Source organism: Triticum aestivum, chromosome 2D, assembly GCF_018294505.1.
Source record: "Triticum aestivum cultivar Chinese Spring chromosome 2D, IWGSC CS RefSeq v2.1, whole genome shotgun sequence".
Classification (NCBI taxonomy): Eukaryota; Viridiplantae; Streptophyta; class Magnoliopsida; order Poales; family Poaceae; genus Triticum; species Triticum aestivum.
Window position 1 is genome coordinate 504,029,658 of NC_057799.1, and position 21,815 is coordinate 504,051,472.

The window sequence follows — 21,815 nt, forward strand, 5'->3', positions numbered from 1 at the left end:
TATTTTTGTGATTTTCTGAAAACATTTTAGAAGTGGGGGAGAGGAAAACGAGAGGAAAATGGTAAATAATGTAATCCAAGAGATGAGAGTTTATGGTGGGTACTTGGTAGGCTTGATGTAGAACCTCCCCTGGAACGGCGCCAGAAATTCTTCCTGCTACTTCTTGAGCTTGCGTTGGTTTTTCCCTTGAAGAGGAAAGGGTGATGCAGCAAAGTAGAGATAAGTAATTCCCTCAGTTTGAGAACCAAGGTATCAATCCAGTAGGATGTACACGCAAGTCTCCAATCTATGCACCTGCACAAACAATCAAACACTTGCACCCAACGCGATAAAGGGGTTGTCAATCCATTCATGGTCAATTGCAAAGATCAGATCTGATAGAAATAGATATAAAAGATTACAAAAACATAAAACAAAGTAAAAACAAATAAATTGTAGCAAGGTATTTTTGGGTTTTTTAGTTTATAGATCTGAAAATATATGATGGAAAATATACCCGGGGGCCATAGGTTTCACTAGAGGCTTCTCTCTTGAAAGAAAACATACGGTGGGTAAACAAATTACTGTCGAGCAATTGATAGAAAGCGCAAAGTTATGATGATATCCAAGGCAGTGATTATGAATATAGGCATCACGTTCGTGTCAAGTAGACCAAAACGATTCTACATCTACTACTACAACTCCACACATCGACCGACTCCTGCCTGCATCTAGAGTATTAAGCTCATGAGAACAGAGTAACGTTTTAAGTAAGATGACATGATGTAGAGGGATAAACTCAAGCAATATGATATAAACCCCATCTTTTTATCCTTGATGGCAACAATACAATACGTGCCTCGCTACCCCTACTTTGTCACTGGGTGAGGACACCGCAAGATTGAGCCCAAAACTAAGCACCTCTCCCATTGCAAGAAAACCAATCTACTTGGCCAAACCAAACCGATACTTCGATGAGAAATACAAAGATATTTAATAATGCCTAAAAGAGTTCAGAAAAGACTCAAATAATATTCATAGATAATCTGATCATAAATCCATAATTCATCGTATCTCGACAAACACACCGCAAAAGAATATTACATTGGGTAGAACTCCAAGAACATCGAGAAGAACATTGTATTGAAGATCATAGAGAGACAAGAAGCCATCTAGCTACTAGCTATGGACCCATAGGTCTGTGGTAAACTACTCACGCTTCATCGGAAGGGCGATAGGGTTGATGTAGATGCCCTCCGTGATCGAATCCCCCTCCGACAGGGTGCCGGAAAAGGCCCCAAGATGGGATCTCACGGGAACAGAGGCTTGTGGCGGCAGAAAGTATTTTGGTGGACGCTTCTGTTGGTTTGGGAATATTTCGGAATTTATAGTGCAAAGATTAGGGTTGGGAGACCTCCGAGGGGCCCACAAGCCCTCAGGGTGCCCCCCAGGGCACGCCTAGCAGGCTTGTGGCCTCCTTGGGAACCATCTGGCCCTCTCCATAAGTCATGTAGGTGTCTTTTAGTCCAAGAAAAATCATCGCAAAACTTTTATTCCGTTTGGACTCCGTTTGATATTCCTTGTCTGTAAAACTCAAAAACAAGGAAAAACAGAAACTGGCACTAGGCTCTCGGTTAATAAGTTAGTCCAAAATATATATAAAATAGCATATTAATGCATATAAACATCCAAAACAGATAATATAATAGCATGGAACAATAAAAAATTATAGATACATTGGAGACGTATCAAAGACCACAAGCTAAAAGGCAAGGACAAGCTTCAAGAAGAGATTGATTCATTTGAAGAAGCTCCTAAGGCCATGGTCAAGTGGGTTCCCAAGACTACGTCAACTTCTACTTCATCAAGTAGGACTACAACTCCAAGATTCCCATCAAGTTGATGTGGATCCCAAAGAAGAAGAACTAGAGTGTTCTTGAGGGTGACCCCGCCAACATACTTCACTCATATTCATTTTGGCAAGAACATGTGCAATCAATTTTCATATCTTGCACTACTTCATGGAGTCACAAACCCTCTTGTTGGTAAGACAAGGGACAAGGTAACCTAATGCTTTCATGGACATCATCATATGTGTGTTTCAATCTATGTCTATGTATATCCTTGTATGTTCCTTGTGGGACTAACCCATGTAGGTATTGAAAGCGCAACACTCAAATGGATTGCTCCGAAAGATCTACATCAACATTGAGCATCCACATCTACATGAAGTCATCATCGACAAAACCCAAGGTTAGTTCATCCCTCTTAGGGGGGATATCACATCTAGGGGGCGCTTTGCTCTAAAAATTGAGCTCAAGCAAATCTAATGGTGTGAATGATACGTCTCCAACGTATCTATAATTTTTGATTGTTCCATGCTATTATATATTCTGTTTTGGATGTTTAATGGGCTTATTTATACACTTTTATATTATTTTTGGGACTAACTTATTACCGGAGGCCCAGCCCAAATTGCTATTTTTTTGCCTATTTCAGTGTTTCGCTGAAAAGGAATATCAAACGGAGTCCAAACGGAATGAAACCTTCGGGAACGTGATTTTCAGAACAAACATGATCCAGAGGACTTGGAGTGGACGTCAAGCAATAAACGAGGAAGCCACGAGGTAGGGGGGCGAGCCTGCCCCCCTGGGCGCGCCCTCCACCCTCGTGGGCCCCTCGTGGCTCCACCGACCTACTTCTTCTTCCTATATATATCTCCGTACCCCCAAACCATCAGAGGCATCCACGAAAATCTAATTCCACCGCTGCAACCTTCTGTACCCGTGAGATCCCATCTTGGGGCCCTTTCCGGCGTCCTGCCAGAGGGGGCATTGATCACGGAGGGCTTCTACATCAACACCATAGCCTCTCCGATGATGTGTGAGTAGTTTACCTCAGACCTTCGGGTCCATAGTTATTAGCTAGATGGCTTCTTCTCTCTCTTTGGATCTCAATACAAAGTTCTCCTCGATTTTCTTGGGCATCTATTCAATGTAATCTTCTTTTGCGGTGTGTTTGTCGAGACCGATGAATTGTGGGTTTATGATCAAGATTATCTATGAACAATATTTGAATCTTCTCTGAATTCTTTTATGTATGATTTGTTATCTTTGCAAGTCTCTTCGAATTATCAGTTTGGTTTGGCCTACTAGATTGATCTTTCTTGCAATGGGTGAAGTTCTTAGCTTTGGGTACAATCTTGCGGTGTCCTTTCCCAGTGACAGTAGGGGCAGCAAGGCACATATTGTATTGTTGCCATCGAGGATAAAAAGATGGGGTTTATATCATATTGCATGAGTTTATCCCTCTACATCATGTCATCTTGCTTAAAGCATTACTCTGTTCTTTTGAACTTAATATTCTAGATGCATGCTGGATAGCGGTCGATGTGTGGAGTAATAGTAGTAGATTCAGAATCGTTTCGGTCTACTTGTCGCGGACGTGATGCCTATATACATGATCATACCTAGATATTCTCATAACTATGCTCAATTCTATCAATTGCTCGACAGTAATTTGTTCACCCACTGTAATACTTAAGCTATCTTGAGAGAAGCCACTAGTGAAACCTATGGTCCCCGGGTCTATTTTCCATCATATTGATCTCCCGTCAACATGCTATTTCTGGCGCCGTTTTTTTGCTTTCTTTACTTTTAGTCTTTATCATAAAAATACCAAAAATATTATCTTGTCATATCTATCAGATCTCACTCTCGTTAGTGACCGTGAAGGGATTGACAACCCCTATATTGCGTTGGTTGTGAGGTTCTTATTTTTTGTGTAGGTGCGTGGGACTCGAGCGTGGTCTCCTACTGGATTGATACCTTGGTTCTCAAAAACTGAGGGAAATACTTACGCTACTTTACTGCATCACCCTTTCTTCTTCAAGGGAAAACCAACGCAGTGCTCAAGAGGTAGCAAGAAGGATTTCTGGCGCCGTTGCCGGGGAGTCTACGCACAAGTCAAGACATACCAAGTACCCATCACAAACTCTTATCCCTCGCATTACATTATTTGCCATTTGCCTCTTGTTTTCCTCTCCCCCACTTCACCTTTGCCTTTTCTTCGCCCTCCTTCCGTTCGATCTTGTGTTACCATGTGCCTTCTTTTTGCTTGCATCTTCGCTTGCTAAGATCTATGGATCCTCATTCGCTTGCCAATCTTTTTAAGAGATCCAATTATGATGAACCAATTTCTAGTGATTTGAGTGCACTAGATTATCTTTATGAGGTTTTGCTTGAAATTAGTGAATCTGAAAATTGTGATGAAGAAATTTATGAAGAGATTCATGATAGCTCCTTGAATAAAAAACACGATTGCAATGATTTTACTATAAATTCTCTTGATTTCAATTGTGCTAATAATATGCAAAACCCTAAGCTTTGGGATGCTAGTTTTGCTATGTCTACTACTTGTTGCAATGATCATGATTGGGGTGATTCTTCTTATGATCTTGAAAATTTATTTAAGCCCCGTGATGAATATGAGATTGATAATAGTGTTTGCAATTATATTGAAAGTGGGTTTGGAAGATTGTAAACCTTAGATCCCACATATTTGGAGAAAGTTCAATCTTATGGTATTTTTGATAAAAGTGGGTTTGGAGAGGTCATGACTTTAGTTAATGATAATCCCACTATTTTGGAAGAGTGTCAACTTCGCGTGCATGTGGATCGTGTTCAGAATATGTTATGTGATAGCTATTTTGTTGAATTTCCCTATGATCCTACATGTAATTATTATGAGAGAGGAAAATATGGTTGTAGAAATTTTTATCTTACTAAATTACCTCTCGTCATGTTGAGATTGCTATCATCTCTTTCTTCTTCCTTGCATATGCTAATTTTTGCTTGCTATGATAATTTGTTTGCTTATAAAATCCCTATGCATAGGAAGTATGTTAGAATTAGATATGTTTATCACGTGTTTTATGATGCTCTCTTTGTGCTTCAATTCTTGTCTTTCATGTGAGCATCATTAAAATTATCAATGCCTAGCTAAAGGCTTTAAACGATAGCGCTTGTTGGGAGGCGACCCAATTTTATATTAGTTTATTTGATTTTTGCTTCTGCTAAGGAATAAATATTTGATCTAACCTCTGGTTATATTTGTTTTTGTGTTTTAATTAGTGTTTGTGCCAAGTTAAACCTATAGGAACTTTTTGGATGATAGTTATTTGATCTTGATGAAAATTCCAGAAACTTTCTGTTCACGAAAACAATTGTTAAAAATCACCAGAATGTGATAAAATACTGATTCCAATTGCAGTAGATCAATAAACAAATTATCTAGGTCTTCCTATTTTGGTGGATTTTTCTGAGTTCCAGAAGTTTGCGTTAGTTACAGATTGCTACAGACTGTTCTGTTTTTGACAGATTCTGTTTTTCGTGTGTTGTTTGCTTATTTTTGATGAATCTATGGCTAGTAAAATAGTTAATCAACCATAGAGAAGTTGGAATACAGTAGTTTTAACACCAATATAAATAAATAATGAGTTCATTACAGTACCTTGAAGTGGTGTTTTGTTTTCTTTCGCTAACGGAGCTCATGAGATTTTCTGTTAAGTTTTGTGTTGTGAAGTTTTCAAGTTTTGGGTAAAGATTTGATGGAGTATGGAACAAGGAGTGGAAAGGGCCTAAGCTTGGGGATGCCCATGGCACCCCAAGATAATCTAAGGACACCAAAAAGCCAAAGCCTGGGGATGCCCCGGAAGGCATCCCCTCTTTCGTCCTCATCAATCGGTAACTTTACTTGGAGCTATATTTTTATTCACCACATGATATGTGTTTTGCTTGGAGCGTCTTGAATGATTTGAGTCTTTGTTTTTTAGTTTGCCACAATCATCCTTGATGTACACACCCTTTTGAGAGAGACACACATGATTCGGAAATTATTAGAATACTCTATGTGCTTCACTTATATCTTTTGAGTTATATAGTTTTTGCTCTAGTGCTTCACTTATATCTTTTAGAGCACGGCGGTGGTTTTGTTTTATAGAAACTATTGTTCTCTCATGCTTCACTTATTTTATTTTGAGAGTCCTAAAAACCAGCATGGTAATTTGCTTAAATTGATAAATTAGTCCTAAAGTGATAGGCATCCAAGATTAGTAAGAACTTTCTTATAAGTGCGTTGAATACTAAGAAAAGTTTGATGCTTGATAACTGTTTTGAGATATGAAGATGGTAATATTAGAGTCATGCTAGTTGAGTAGTTGTGAATTTGAGAAATACTTGTGTTAAAGTTTGTGATTCCCATAGCATGCACGTATGGTGAACCGTTATGTGATGAAGTCGGAGCATGATTTATTTATTGATTGTCTTCCTTATGAGTGGCGGTCGGGGACGAGCGATGGTATTTTCCTACCAATCTATCCCCCTAGGAGCATATGCGTAATACTTTGTTTCGATAACTAATAGATTTTTGCAACAAGTATATGAGTTCTTTATGACTAATGTTGAGTCCATGGATTATACGCACTCTCACCCTTCCACCATTGCTAGCCTCTCTAATACCACACACTTTTCAACGGTATCATACACCCACCATATACCTTCCTCAAAACAGCCACCATACCTACCTATTATGGCATTTCCATAGCCATTCCGAGATATATTGCCATACAACTTACCACCGTTTCGTTTGCTATGACACGCTTCATCATTGTCATATTGCTTTGCATGATCATGTAGTTGACATCGTATTTGTGGCAAAGCCACCGTTCATAATTTCTATACATGTCACTCTTGATTCATTATATATCCTGGTACTCCGCCGGAGGCATTCACATAGAGTCATATTGTTGTTTTAAGTATTGAGTTGTAATTCTTGAGTTGTAAGTAAATAAAAGTGTGATGGTCATCATTATTAGAGCATTGTCCCAAGTGAGGAAAGGATGATGGAGACTATGATTCCCCCATAAGTCGGGATGAGACTCCGGACGAAAAAGAAAATAAAAAAAAAAGAGGCCATAAAAAAAGAGAAAAGGCCCAAAAAAAGAGAGAAAAAGAGAGAAGGGACAATGTTAGTATCCTTTTACCACACTTGTGCTTCAAAAGTAGCACCATGATCTTCATGATAGAGAGTCTCCTATGTTGTCATTTGCATATACTAGTGAGAATTTTACATTATAGAACTTGGCTTGTATATTCCAATGACGGGCTTCCTCAAAATGCCCTAGGTCTTCGTGAGCAAGCGAGTTGGATGCACACCCACTTAGTTTCTTTTGTTGAGCTTTCATACACTTATAACTCTAGTGAATCCGTTGCATGGCAATCCCTACTCACTCACATTGATATCTATTTATGGGCATCTCCATAGCCCATTGATACGGCTAGTTGATGTGAGACTATCTTCTCCTTTTTTGTCTTCTCCACAACCACCATTCTATTCCACATATAGTGCTATGTCCATGGCTCACGCTCATGTATTGCGTGAAGATTGAAAAAGTTTGAGAACATCAAAAGTATGAAACAATTGCTTGGCTTGTCATCGGGGTTGTGCATGATTAAATATTTTGTGTGATGAAGATAGAGCATAGCCAGACTATATGATTTTGTAGGGATAACTTTCTTTGGCCATGTTATTTTGAGAAGACATGATTGCTTAGTTAGTATGCTTGAAGTATTATTATTTTTATGTCAATATTAAACTTTTATCTTGAATCTTTCGGATCTGAATATTCATACCACAAATAAGATAATTACATTGAAAATTATGCTAAGTAGCATTCCACATCAAAAATTCTGTTTTTATCATTTACCTACTCGAGGACGAGCAGGAATTAAGCTTGGGGATGCTTGATACGTCTCCAACGTATCTATAATTTTTGATTGTTCCATGCTATTATATATTCTGTTTTGGATGTTTAATGGGCTTATTTATACACTTTTATATTATTTTTGGGACTAACCTATTAACCGGAGGACCAGCCCAAATTGCTGTTTTTTTGCCTATTTCAGTGTTTCGTAGAAAAGAAATATCAAACGGAGTCCAAACGGAATGAAACCTTCGGGAACGTGATTTTCGGAAAAAACGTGATCCACAGGACTTGGAGTGGACGTCAAGCAACAGACGAGGAAGCCACGAGGTAGGGGGACCCGCCTACCCCCTGGGCGCGCCCTCCACCCTCGCGGGCCCCTCGTGGCTCCACCGACCTACTTCTTCCTCCTATATATATCTCCGTACCCCCAAACCATCAGAGGCATCCACAAAAACCTAATTCCACCGCCGCAACCTTCTGTACCCGTGAGATCCCATCTTGGGGCCTTTTCCGGCGTCCTGCCGGAGGGGGCATTGATCACGGAGGGCTTCTACATCAACACCATAGCCTCTCCGATGATGTGTCAGTAGTTTACCTCAGACCCTCGGGTCCATAGTTATTAGCTAGATGGCTTCTTCTCTCTCTTTGGATCTCGATACAAAGTTCTCCTCGATTTTCTTGGAGATCTATTCGATGTAATCTTCTTTTGCGGTGTATTTGTCGAGACCGATGAATTGTGGGTTTATGATCAAGATTATCTATGAACAATATTTGAATCTTCTCTGAATTCTTTTATGTATGATTGGTTATCTTTGCAAGTCTCTTCGAATTATCAGTTTGGTTTGGCCTACTAGATTGATCTTTCTTGCAATGGGAGAAGTGCTTAGCTTTGGGTTCAATCTTGCGGTGTCCTTTCCCAATGACAGTAGGGGCAGCAAGGCACGTATTGTATTGTTGCCATCGAGGATAAAAAGATGGGGTTTATATCATATTGCATGAGTTTATCCCTCTACATCATGTCATCTTGCTTAAAGCGTTACTCTGTTCTTTTGAACTTAATACCCTAGATGTATGTTGGATAGCGGTCGATGTGTAGAGTAATAGTAGTAGATGCAGAATCGTTTCGGTCTACTTGTCGCGGACGTGATGCCTATATACATGATCATACCTAGATATTCTCATAACTATGCTCAATTCTATCGATTGCTCGACAGTAATTTGTTCACCCACCGTAATACTTATGCTTTCTTGAGAGAAGCCACTAGTGAAACCTATGCTCCCGGGGTCTATTTTCCATCATATTAATCTCTCGTCAACAAGCTATTTCTGGCGCCGTTTATTTTTGGTTTCTTTACTTTTATTCTTTATCATAAAAATACCAAAAATATTATCTTATCATATCTATCAGATCTCGCTCTCGTAAGTGACCGTGAAGGGATTGACAACCCCTTTGTCGCATTGGTCGCGAGGTTCTTATTTGTTTGTGTAGGTGCGTGGGACTCGAGCGCGGTCTCCTACTGGATTGATACCTTGGTTCTCAAAAACTGAGGGAAATACTTACGCTACTATACTGCATCACCCTTTCCTCTTCAAGGGAAAACCAACGCAGTGCTCAAGAGGTAGCAGTGAACACAACAATGCTTTATGTAAAAGTGGTGACCCCACTTGTGCTTAAACGATGAGTATGACCTATGATCAAATGTTCCCATTTGACTCCTAAGTCAATATACTCATATATAGATGACTTAGTCATCGCCAATTGGTTGATAGATGCTAGAGTGTATGTGCATGCTTTGTCACATGTTTCATTTGCTATCTTGTGTGAGCATGTTGGTTGCATAATTTTCTCCATTCGAGGACATCCATTTGTAGTTTTGAATGTTTGGTTTTTGTTGACGAAATGGATGGACAAGAATGCCTAAGTACTCCCTATAGCTATCTATGCTTTTTCTCTTCTCAAATTTTATGCATGCTACATCACAAAATTTGAAGAAGTCTTTTTCTGATCCTTCGCGTGCGGAGCACTCGGAGTCACCGATCCGTCAAGGGCTGACTAAGAAAACCTTCTGGTGAATTTCGGTCAGACCAACACACTTATATTAGGTCCCACCGAATCCACTAGATTGATCAAGGTTTTCGCCTCGGTGCCACCGATTAGAACTACTCAGTCTCACCGAGTTGCAGCAACTGCAAGCAGTTTTGCATCTCGGTGCCACCGAGCCATTCCACTCGGCGCCACCGACGGCTAATGGGTCTATATATATGTCGTGGTCCGACGTTTGGAAATTTCTTCAAACACTCGAGCTCGCCCCCCCCATTGTTGCCGCTCTTGGTCTTCGGATCATCGCCGTCTCCACCTGTGCACCGTTGTCGTAGGTCTCCGCCGCCGTCAACGGGAATCACCTCCGCCGTTGCTGCCGTCGCGAGCCATCACCGAGTTAGGGTATGGTTCGAGCTCTTTGTGCAAACTCCTTTATCTGATTCAATGCACAAAGTATTGCATGTATTCTTGCCACGATTGAAAATTCCGATCTACACAAAAGTTCTTTTAGATTAGATTTGATGCAAAATCTTAGGGTTAGGTTTCCGCCGAGCTCATCTCGGACCGACCGAAATGAAGCTTTCGGTCCCACCGATTGGCCCTAGCCATTGCACTGAGTACAACTCGGTCTAACCGAAACGTACTAATCGGTGAGACCGAAAGCAATTTCTCAGTGAAACTCTAGCATCTCGGAAACACCGGACTACAACTCGGACTGATCGAAACTAAATTTTTAGACTCTATTAAGTGCTTCGGTGTCACCAAGATTATCATATTGGTAGATCCGAAATGCTTTCTGCAGAAAACAAAAGTTAAGATTTTGTCTCAATTTTTGCAAAAACAAGCTGCTTTTGTGATGCTCATCTACTCTACCCACATCCATCTGTTCACAAGGTCAGTTTGCAGAGATGTCTGAGGCCAGTGACAGTCAGAACAAGTCAGAGGACCAGGTCAACCTCAGTGAGGGATCAAGCCCAAGTAGTAGCTATGATGAGGCCAGTAGAAGCACCCCTAGCAACTGCCTAAAGCTGCTATGAGACAGAGGAAGAAGAGGAATTCTGACAGTGAGGATGAGGACTTTGTTGTTGAGGAAGAAGTAACTTCCAAGAAGAAAGTGCTTAAGAAGGAATATGCTGCAGCTGCTGCCACCAAACCAGGTCTCAAGGAAAGACAACCTGCAAGGAGAATTCCAATGTCCATGCCTAGAAAAGTTCCTACTCAAGAGACAATGCAATTAACACTTGAATAATATGATGAGGAGGAGGCTCACAAAGGAAAGAAGAAGAAGAGAGCCAGAACAATAACTGCTAGAGTGCTTGGAAAACCTTCTATGAGGAGAAGTGATGATGAGGAGGAGGAAGAGCAAGCGGAAGCACCCCCTGCCAAGACTCAGAAACTAATGGTAGATGCCATCAAAACTGGTGGTGCTCCCTCGAAGCCCAAGCCTAAGTCTTCTCCCAGGACTTATGCTCCAAAGAGATCCACCAAAAACATATCAGCTGCAAAGAAGAACAAGGCGCCAGTGCCAGAGGTCCAAGAGGATGATGAGCCCCAACTGCTCAGAAAACTGAAGCCAAAATTTCAGACCACAATGATGATCATCCAGTGGCTGAGAACATGAAGCTAAGAAAGGATGTTGGTCTGAGACAGTGGAGAAAGAATGATCCATATGCCACAAAGAGGAGGACTTCTGTTGATTACCGTTTCCACACTAGAGAATAGCAGGACTTCTATGAGACTGTGTTGCTTGACAAGAAGTCCATTGTGTGTGACATGAAATGGGTTGACATGGAGTATATTGATGCCAATGAAGACTACTTTCCCCATGTTCATGACAGCTTCAGGTTGAATTAAGTTGATGCTTTTGTTGGACAAAAGCTAACCAAATGGAATGATGAGATGATAATGCAGTTTTACTCCACTGCACACTTCTATCCAAATGGGAAGATAGTGTGGATGACTAAGGGCAGCAGATACCAGTCGTCTATCTCTGAATGGGCTGAGCTCATCAATGCTCCAGAAGAAGCTGAAGATGATCTTGATGTGTATGGCAAACCCAGGAAGGATCAAAATTCCATGGCTCACATTTATAAGCCAATTCCTGATGAAGCTCTAGAGACTCACAAATTTGGATCCATCTACTATCTGCTTGCTGGATTGGGCACTATCAACAACATCTTGAGGCATACACTGTTGCCCAAGTCTGGAGATCACAGAATGATACGTGGCCATTCCATCAACTTGCTACACCTGTTTGATGTTCCCTAAAAGTTCAAGGTCATGAGCCTAATAGTTGAGACAATCAAGAGGCAACTGCTGACCAAAAGAGGTCATGTGGATATGCTCCACATATTTAGATGTTGATCAATTCCAAGGTTGGAACAGGAACATATCTACTAGACAAAGAGCATTTACCCCTTAGGCTAGAGTTTGAGGACAATGAAGTTATCATGGATGCTACACATCCTACATCTGTTGAGGGCCAGGAGAAGATTGAGAAGGCAAAGGTTGCTAAAGCAGCAAAGGCAACAAGTGTTCCAGATGCATATACTGTGAATCTCAAGACCAAGCAAGATCAGCTCACATACCTGCTACAAGCAACCCAGAGGATTGAGAAAAGTCTGGCCAACTTGATTAAGAATCAGGAGAGCTTAGAAAGGATTGTGGAGGATAAGATGTACAACCTTGATGTGAAGGTCACAGAGATTCAAACTATAGTTGAGAAGCTGGGGGATGATGCTGAGGACAATGATGACAGACCCACTACACACAGATTCCAGTCAGTGCCAAGGGCACATAGGTCTTCTACTGAGCCAGTTGCAGATTTGAGGCCAACTCATTCTGCTCCTGCCACCACAGCCACAGTTGCTCCTCCATTATCTACTCCACCAGCTCCACAGACATCAGCTGAAGCATTTGCAGATGGACTCCTCTCAGCGCCGTCTACAAACAGTGGAGCTACAAGCCGGAAGACCACTTCAGGAGCTCACGGAGATCATGCCTAGAGTGTCGTATAACACTATACGTTTTCAAACCATTTTTTGAGAAAGAATGACAGTGGGAGAGGCTCCCACTGACTTTGTATTACTCACAAAGGAACAATTACATATGTGTTACAAAGGGTTTTTGTGGCCCCCCGGCCATGCAAGCTATCCACGGTCCTAGTGACCCAAATTTACGATGTAATTAGATAGGAAGGGATGAAGTTCCTCCCGGCAGTTATGTGTTAGCAGCTCCAAGAGATGCTTGAATCTAGCCAGCCATGCTCCATAAGAGTGCTGAATCCCTCTAAAGTGTTGGTTATTTCTCTCCATCCAAAGACTCCAAGCAGCCAAAAGAAAAATATCCATGAAAAGAGGTTGTCTCCAATTATCCCTACCCCCACGCAGAAGAGCCAGTCTGTTGTCATCTATCGGCCATGTCATTCCAACTACATCCCAGCAGCGTTGACTAAAGGGGCAATTGAAGAACAGATGTTCCACCGTTTCCTCTGGAGGGTTTTGACAGAACATGCATGCATAGTTGCCCCCCACGACAACAAAATGTCTGCGTTTGAGCATATTCCTGGTATTCAGACGATCAACTAGGAGTAGCCACCCAAACATCTTGAATTTGATCGGGCTTTTAGCTTTCCAGAGCCATCCAAACGCCTCATCTGCCACAACCTGTTTGTAGCAGTGGTTATAGAACTTCTTGGACGAGAAACACCCGAGCGTGCATTCCCAGACGTCACAGTGATCGGCGGCCATCCGATTTTGTGGCAACCCCTCCTGGATCTCTTTGATTTCCTCCCTTGCCTGGATCGAGAGAGGTAGACTAAAAATCATGGCTGGGTCAGTTGCAGTAAGAACCTTAGCAATGGAGTCGTCCTCATTCAAGCAAAATGGAAAGGTTCGTGGGTATATATCCATTATTGGGGAATCCTGAGTATTATCAAACCAAACATCTTTCCAGAACAGAGCACTAGAACCATCCCCGGGGGTGACTTTAGTGATCCCTCAGAAGATCCCACTGAGTTGCATCACGTCCTTCCACCAGAAAGAGCCCACCGCCTCAGATGCATGAGGTATCCTGTTTCTGTAGTAGGCATCCCAAACAAGCTCTACCCAGGGAACATCTTCATGATTACATAATTTGAATAGATGTTTTAGGAGGAGGGCTGCATTTTGTGTTTTAATATCAATAACACCAAGGCCTCCGCAGCGTTTTGGGCGGCAGACAAGTTCCCAGGCCGCGAGAGAGTTATTCTTGACCCCATCGTCAGAGTTTTTAGCCCAGAGGCAATATCTACGCAGCTTGTCCAGATGTTCAATCACCTTTGGGTGCATTTTGATTGTGCACATTGCATATATCAGCATCGAAGTCACAACTGAATTGACCAAGGTCAGTTTAGCCCCGGATGACATCAGGGATAGCGCAGTGGATGTCTTCCGCTCAACTGCATGAACCAGCGGCATAAGATCAAGGACACTAGGCCTCGTCGTACCCATTGGCAGGCCGAGGTATGTGAAGGGCATGGAACCAACAGAGCAACCAAAAACCCCAGCCAGTTCACAAGCACGTCGGTGATCAATGTTAATGGGTATAAGAGTTGATTTCTGAAAATTGATCTTCAGCCCAATGGAAGTAGCATAATCTTCTAGGATAGCTTTCATACTGGCAGCCTGCACGGGACATGCCTGCATAACTAAAATCGTGTCATCAGCGTATTGGACAACAGGGAAGTCACCCGCCCTATCACGAGGGAGAGGAAGATCAATTAGTCCTCGAGAGAGAGTGTATAGATCATAGGCTTCGAGAGAGAGTGTCTTTTGCTTTTGTTGGTTTCTTTTGCCATGGTACTTTGGTTGGTCCTTGTGCTACTTTTGTGTTATGCTCGTGAGATACTTTGTGAGATCATGTGTTTGATCATACTACGCTTAATGTGTTCTCGCATGATTATCTCTATGGATGTTTGTGTATGATCAATCACTTTTATCATTGGTAATGAGTGCATGTTATTTAATTCTTATCATTTTGTGCGGTCCACCAAGATGTCTGTGACATGGTGATACGTCTCCAACGTATCTATAATTTTTGATTGCTCCATGCTATATTATCTTCTGTTTTGGACATTATTGGGCTTTATTATTCACTTTTATATTATTTTTGGGACTAACCTATTAACCGGAGGCCTAGCCCAGAATTGCTGTTTTTTGCCTATTTCAGAGTTTCGCAGAAAAAGAATATCAAACGAAGTCCAAACGGAATGAAACCTTCGGGAACGTGATTTTTGGAACGAACATGATCCAGGAGACTTGGACCCTAAGTCAACGAAGCTTCCAGGAAGCCACGAGGTACGGGGGCGTGCCTACCCCCCAGGTGCGCCCTCCACCCTCGTGGGCCCCATGTTGCTCCACCGACGTACTCCTTCCTCCTATATATACCTACGTACCCCCAAACGATCAGATACAGAGCCAAAAACCTAATTCCACCGCCACAACCTTCTGTACCCACGAGGTCCCATCTTGGGGCCTGTTCCGGAGTTCCGCCGGAAGGGCATCGATCACGGAGGGCTTCTACATCAACACCACAGCCTCTCCGATGAAGTGTGAGTAGTTTACCTCAGACCTTCGGGTCCATAGTTATTAGCTAGTTGGCGTCTTCTCTCTTTTTGGATCTCAATACAATGTTCTCCCCCTCTCTTGTGGAGATCTATTCGATGTAATCTTCTTTTGCGGTGTGTTTGTTGAGACCGATGAATTGTTGGTTTATGATCAAGTTTATCTATGAACAATATTTGAATCTTCTGAATTCTTTTATGTATGATTGGTTATCTTTGCAAGCCTCTTCGAATTATCAGTTTGGTTTGGCCTACTAGATTGATCTTTCTTGCAATGGGAGAAGTGCTTAGCTTTGGGTTCAATCTTGCGGTGTCCTTTCCCAGTGACAGTAGGGGCAGCAAGGCACGTATTGTATTGTAGAGTTGCCATCGAGGATAACAAGATGGGGTTTTTATCATATTGCATGAGTTTATCCCTCTACATCATGTCATCTTTCTTAAGGCGTTACTTTGTTCTTATGAACTTAATACTCTAGATGCATGCTGGATAGCGGTCGATGTGTGGAGTAATAGTACTAGATGCAGGCAGGAGTCGGTCTACTTGTCTCGAACGTGATGCCTATATACATGATCATACCTAGATATTCTCATAACTATGCTCAATTCTGTCAATTGCTCAACAGTAATTTGTTCACCCACCGTGAAATACTTATGCTCTTGAGAGAAGCCTCTAGTGAAACCTATGGCCCCCGGGTCTATCTTGATCATATTAATCTTCCAACACTTAGTTATTTTCCGTTGCTTTTTATTTTGCTTTTATTTTACTTTGCATCTTTATCATAAAAATACCAAAAATATTATCCTATCATATCTATCAGATCTTACTCTTGTAAGTGACCGTGTAGGGATTTACAACCCCTTATCGCGTTGGTTGCGAGGATTTATTTGTTTGTGTAGGTCCGAGGGACTCGAGCGTAGCCTCCTACTGGATTGATACATTGGTTCTCAAAAACTGAGGGAAATACTTACGCTACTTTGCTGCATCACCCTTTCCTCTTCAAGGGAAAACCAACGCGGTGCTCAAGAGGTAGCAAGAAGGATTTCTAGCGCCGTTGCCGGGGAGGTCTACGCAAAAGTCAACATACCAAGTACCCATCACAAACCCTTATCTCCCGCATTACATTATTTGCCATTTGCCTCTCGTTTTCCTCTCCCCCACTTCACCCTTGCCGTTTTATTCGCCCTCTCTTTCGCTTGCTTCTCGTTTGCTCGTGTGTTGGATTGCTTGTTTGTCACGATGGCTCAAGATAATACCAAATTATGTGACTTTACCAATAGCAACAATAATGATTTCCTTAGCACTCGGATTGCTCCTCTTACCGACACTGAATCTTGTGAAATCAATGCTGCTTTGTTGAATCTTGTCATGAAAGATCAATTCGCCGGCCTTCCTAGTGAAGATGTCGCTACTCATCTAAATAGCTTCGTTGATTTGTGTGATATGCAAAAGAAGAAAGATGTTGATAATGATATTGTTAAATTGAAGCTATTTCCCTTTTCGCTTAGAGATCATGCTAAAGCTTGGTTCTCGTCTTTGCCTAAAAATAGTATTGATTCTTGGAATAAGTGCAAAGATGCTTTTATCTCTAAGTATTTTCCTCCCGCTAAGATCATCTCTCTTAGAAACGACATCATGAATTCTAAGCAACTTGATCATGAACATGTTGCACAAGCTTGGGAGAGAATGAAATTAATGATACGGAATTGCCCTACTCATGGTTTGAATTTGTGGATGATTATACAAAAATTTTATGCCGGATTGAATTTTCCTTCTAGAAATCTTTTAGATTCGGCTGCGGGAGGCACTTTTATGGAAATCGCTTTAGGAGAAGCTACTAAACTCCTAGATAATATTATGGTTAATTATTCTCAATGGCACACTGAAAGATCTACTAATAAAAAAGTGCATGCGATAGAAGAAATTAATGTTTTGAGTGGAAAGATGGATGAACTTATGAAATTATTTGCTACTAAGAGTGTTTCTTCTGATCCTAATGATATGCCTTTGTCTACTTTGATTGAGAATAATAATGAATCTATGGATGTGAATTTTGTTGGTAGGAATAATTTTGGTAACAACGTGTACAGAGGAAACTTTAATCCTAGGCCTTATCCTAGCAATTCCTCTAATAATTATGGTAATTCCTACAACAACTCTTATGGAAATTTTAATAAGATGCCCTCTGAATTTGAGACTAGTGTTAAAGAGTTTATGAATTTGCAAAAGAATTTCAATGCTTTGCTTGAAGAGAAATTGCTTAAAGTTGATGAATTGGCTAGGAACGTTGATAGAATTTCTCTTGATGTTGATTCTTTGAAACTGAGATCTATTCCTCCTAAGCATGATATCAATGAGTCTCTCAAAGCCACGAGAATTTCCATTGATGAGTGCAAAGAAAGAACCGCTAGGATGCGTGCTAAGAAAGATTGCTTTATGAAAGCATGTTCTTCAAATTTCTATGAAAATAAAGATAAAGATCTAAAAGTTATTGATGTGTCCCCTATTAAACCTTTGTTTTGCAATATGAATCTTGATAATGATGGGACTGAATATGATCCACCTTTACCTAGAAGGCGTTCCAAAAATTCGGAGTTTTTAGATATTGATGCTAAAATTGATAAAAGTGGGATTGAAGAAATCAAAACATTAGATGTTAATAAACCCACTATTTTGGACTTCAAGGAATTTAATTATGATAATTGCTCTGTGATAGATTGTATTTCCTTGTAGCAATCCGTGCTAAATTCTCCTCATGCTTTTAGTCAAAATAAAGCTTTTACCAAACATATCGTTGATGCTTTGATGCAATCTTATGAAGAAAAGCTTGAGTTGGAAGTCTCTATCCCTAGAAAACTTTATGATGAGTGGGAACCTACTATTAAAATTAAGATTAAAGATCATGAATGCTACGCTTTGTGTGATTTGGGTGCTAGTGTTTCCCCGATTCCCAAAACTTTGTGTGATTTGCTAGGTTTTCGCGATTTTGATGATTGCTCTTTAAACTTGCACCTTGCGGATTCCACTATTAAGAAACCTATCGGAAGAATTAATGATGTTCTTATTATTGCAAATAGGAACTATGTGCCCGTAGATTTTATCGTTCTTGACATAGATTGCAATCCTTCATGTCCTATTATTCTTGGTAGACCTTTCCTTAGAATGATTGGTGCAATCATTGATATGAAGGAAGGGAATATTAGATTCCAGTTTCCATTAAAGAAAGGCATGGAACACTTCCCTAGGAAGAAAATAAAATTACCATCTGAATCTATCATGAGAGCCACTTATGGATTGCCCACCAAAGATGGCAATACCTAGATCTATCCTTGCTTTTATGCCTAGCTAGGGGCGTTAAACGATAGCGCTTGTTGGGAGGCAACCCAATTTTATTTGTAGTTTTTTTGCTTTTTGCTTCTGTTTAGGCATAAATATTTGATCTAGCCTCTGGTTAGATGTGTTTTTATGTTTTAATTAGTGTTTGTGCCAAGTTAAACATATAGGACCTTCTCGGATGATAGTTATTTGATCTTGCTGTAATTTCGAGAAACTTTCTGTTCACGAAAATAATTGTTAAAAGTCATCAGAACGTGATAAAATATTGATTCCAATTGCTTCTAATCAATAAACAAATTGTCTAGGTCGTCCTATTTTGGATGATTTTTTGGAGTTCCAGAAGTTTGCGTTAGTTACAGATTACTACAGACTGTTCTGTTTTTGACAGATTCTGTTTTTCGTGTGTTGTTTGCTTATTTTGATGAATCTATGGCTAGTAAAAGAGTTTATAAACCATAGAGAAGTTGGAATACAGTAGGTTTAACACCAATATAAATAAATAATGAGTTCATTACAGTACCTTGAAGTGGTCTTTTGTTTTCTTTCGCTAATGGAGCTCACGAGATTTTCTGCTGAGTTTTGTGTTGTGAAGTTTTCAAGTTTTGGGTGAAAGATTTGATGGATTATGGAACAAGGAGTGGCAAGAGCCTAAGCTTGGGGATGCCAATGGTACCCCCAAGATAATATAAGGACACCAAAAAGGCAAAGCTTGGGGATGGCCCGGAAGGCATCCCCTCTTTCGTCTACTTCCATCGGTAACTTTACTTGGAGCTATATTTTTATTCACCACATGATTTGTGTTTTGCTTGGAGCGTCTTGTATGATTTGAGTCTTTGATTTTTAGTTTACTACAATCATCCTTGCTGTACACACCTTTTGAGAGAGACACACATGATTCGGAAATTATTAGAATACTCTTTGTGCTTCACTTATATCTTTTGAGTTATATAGTTTTGCTCTAGTACTTCACTTATATCTTTTAGAGCACGGTGGTGGATTTATTTTATAGAAACTATTGATCTCTCATGATTCACTTGGATTATTTTGAGAGTCTTAAATAGCATGGTAATTTGCTTAAATAATCCTAATATTTTAGGTATTCAAGACTGGTAAAAACTTTCTTATGAGTGTGTTGAATACTAAGAGAAGTTTGATGCTTGATGATTGTTTTGAGACATGGAGGTAGTGATATCAAAGTTGTGCTAGTTGAGTAGTTGTGAATTTGAGAAATACTTGTGTTGAAGTATGCAGTCCCGTAGCATGCACGTATGGTAAACGTTATGTAACAAATTTGAAACATGAGGTGTTTTTTGATTGTCCTCCTTATGAGTGGCGGTCGGGAACGAGCGATGGTATTTTCCTACCAAGCTATCCCCCTAGGAGCATGCGCGTAGTGCTTGGTTTTTGATGACTTGTAGATTTTTGCAATGAGTATGTGAGTTATTTATGACTAATGTTGAGTCCATGGATTATACGCACTCTCACCTTTCCATCATTGCTAGCCTCTTCGGTACCGTGCATTGCCCTTTCTCACATTGAGAGTTGGTGCAAACTTCGCCGGTGCATCCAAACCCCGTGATATGATGCGCTCTTTCACACATAAACCTCCTTATATCTTCCTCAAAACAGCCACCATACCTACCTATTATGGCATTTCCATAGCCATTCCGAGATATATTGCCATGCAACTTTCCACCGTTCCGTTTATCATGACACGTTCATCATTGTCATATTGCTTAGCATGATCATGTAGTTGACATAGTATTTGTGGCAAAGCCACCGTTCATAATTCTTTCATACATGTCACTCTTGGTTCATTGCATATCCCGGTACACCGCCGGAGGCATTCATATAGAGTCATACCTTGTTCTAGTATCGAGTTGTAATCATTGAGTTGTAAATAAATAGAAGTGTGATGATCATCATTTAATAGAGCATTGTCCCAAAAAAAGAAAAAAAGAGAAAGGCCAAACAAAAAAAGAAGGCCCAAAAAAAAGAAATAAAAAGGGAGAATGCTACTATCCTTTTACCACACTTGTGCTTCAAAGTAGCACCATAATCTTCATGATAGAGAGTCTCTCATTTTGTCACTTTCATATACTAGTGGGAATTTTTCATTATACAACTTGGCTTGTATATTCCAACAATGGGCCTCCACAAGTGCCCTAGGTCTTCGTGAGCAAGCAAGTTGGATGCACACCCACTTAGTTTCTTTTGTTGAGCTTTCATATATTTATAGCTCTAGTGCATCCGTTGCATGGTAATCCCTACTCTTTGCATTAACATCAATCGATGGGCATCTCCATAGCTCATTGATTAGCCTCGTTGATGCGAGACTTTCTCCTTTTTTGTCTTCTCCACATAACCCCCATCATTATACTCTATTCCACCCATAGTGCTATATCCATGGCTCACGCTCATGTATTGCGTGAAGGTTGAAAAAGTTTGAGATTACTAAAGTATGAAACAATTGCTTGGCTTGTCATCGGGGTTGTGCATGATGAGAGAATTCTTGTGTGACGAAAATGGAGCATGACCAAACTATATGATTTTGTAGGGATGAACTTTCTTTGGCCATGTTATTTTGAGAGGACATAATTGCTTAGTTAGTATGCTTGACGTATTATTATTTTTATGTCAATATTGAACTTTTATCTTGAATCTTTCGAATCTGAATATTCATACCACAATTAAGAAGAATTACATTGAAATTATGCCATGTAGCATTCCACATCAAAAATTCTGTTTTTATCATTTACCTACTCGAGGACGAGCAGGAATTAAGCTTGGGGATGCTTGATACGTCTCCAACGTATGTATAATTTTTGATTGCTCCATGCTATATTATCTTCTGTTTTGGACATTATTGGGCTTTATTATTCACTTTTATATTATTTTTGGGACTAACCTATTAACTGGAGGCCCAGCCCAGAATTGCTGTTTTTTGCCTATTTCAGAGTTTCGCAGAAAAAGAATATCAAACGGAGTCCAAACGGAATGAAGCCTTCGGGGACGTGACTTTTGGAACGAACATGATCCAGGAGACTTGGACCCTAAGTCAAGGAAGCTTCCAGGAAGCCACGAGGTAGGGGGC

At 40.5% G+C, this 21,815-nt stretch overlaps 1 pseudogene; it reads left to right on the forward strand.

Annotated features, from left to right (window-relative positions):
- Positions 1-11,013: 11,013 nt before the first annotated feature.
- Positions 11,014-21,815, forward strand: part of LOC123049711 (uncharacterized) — a 58,573-nt pseudogene continuing 47,771 nt past the window's right edge.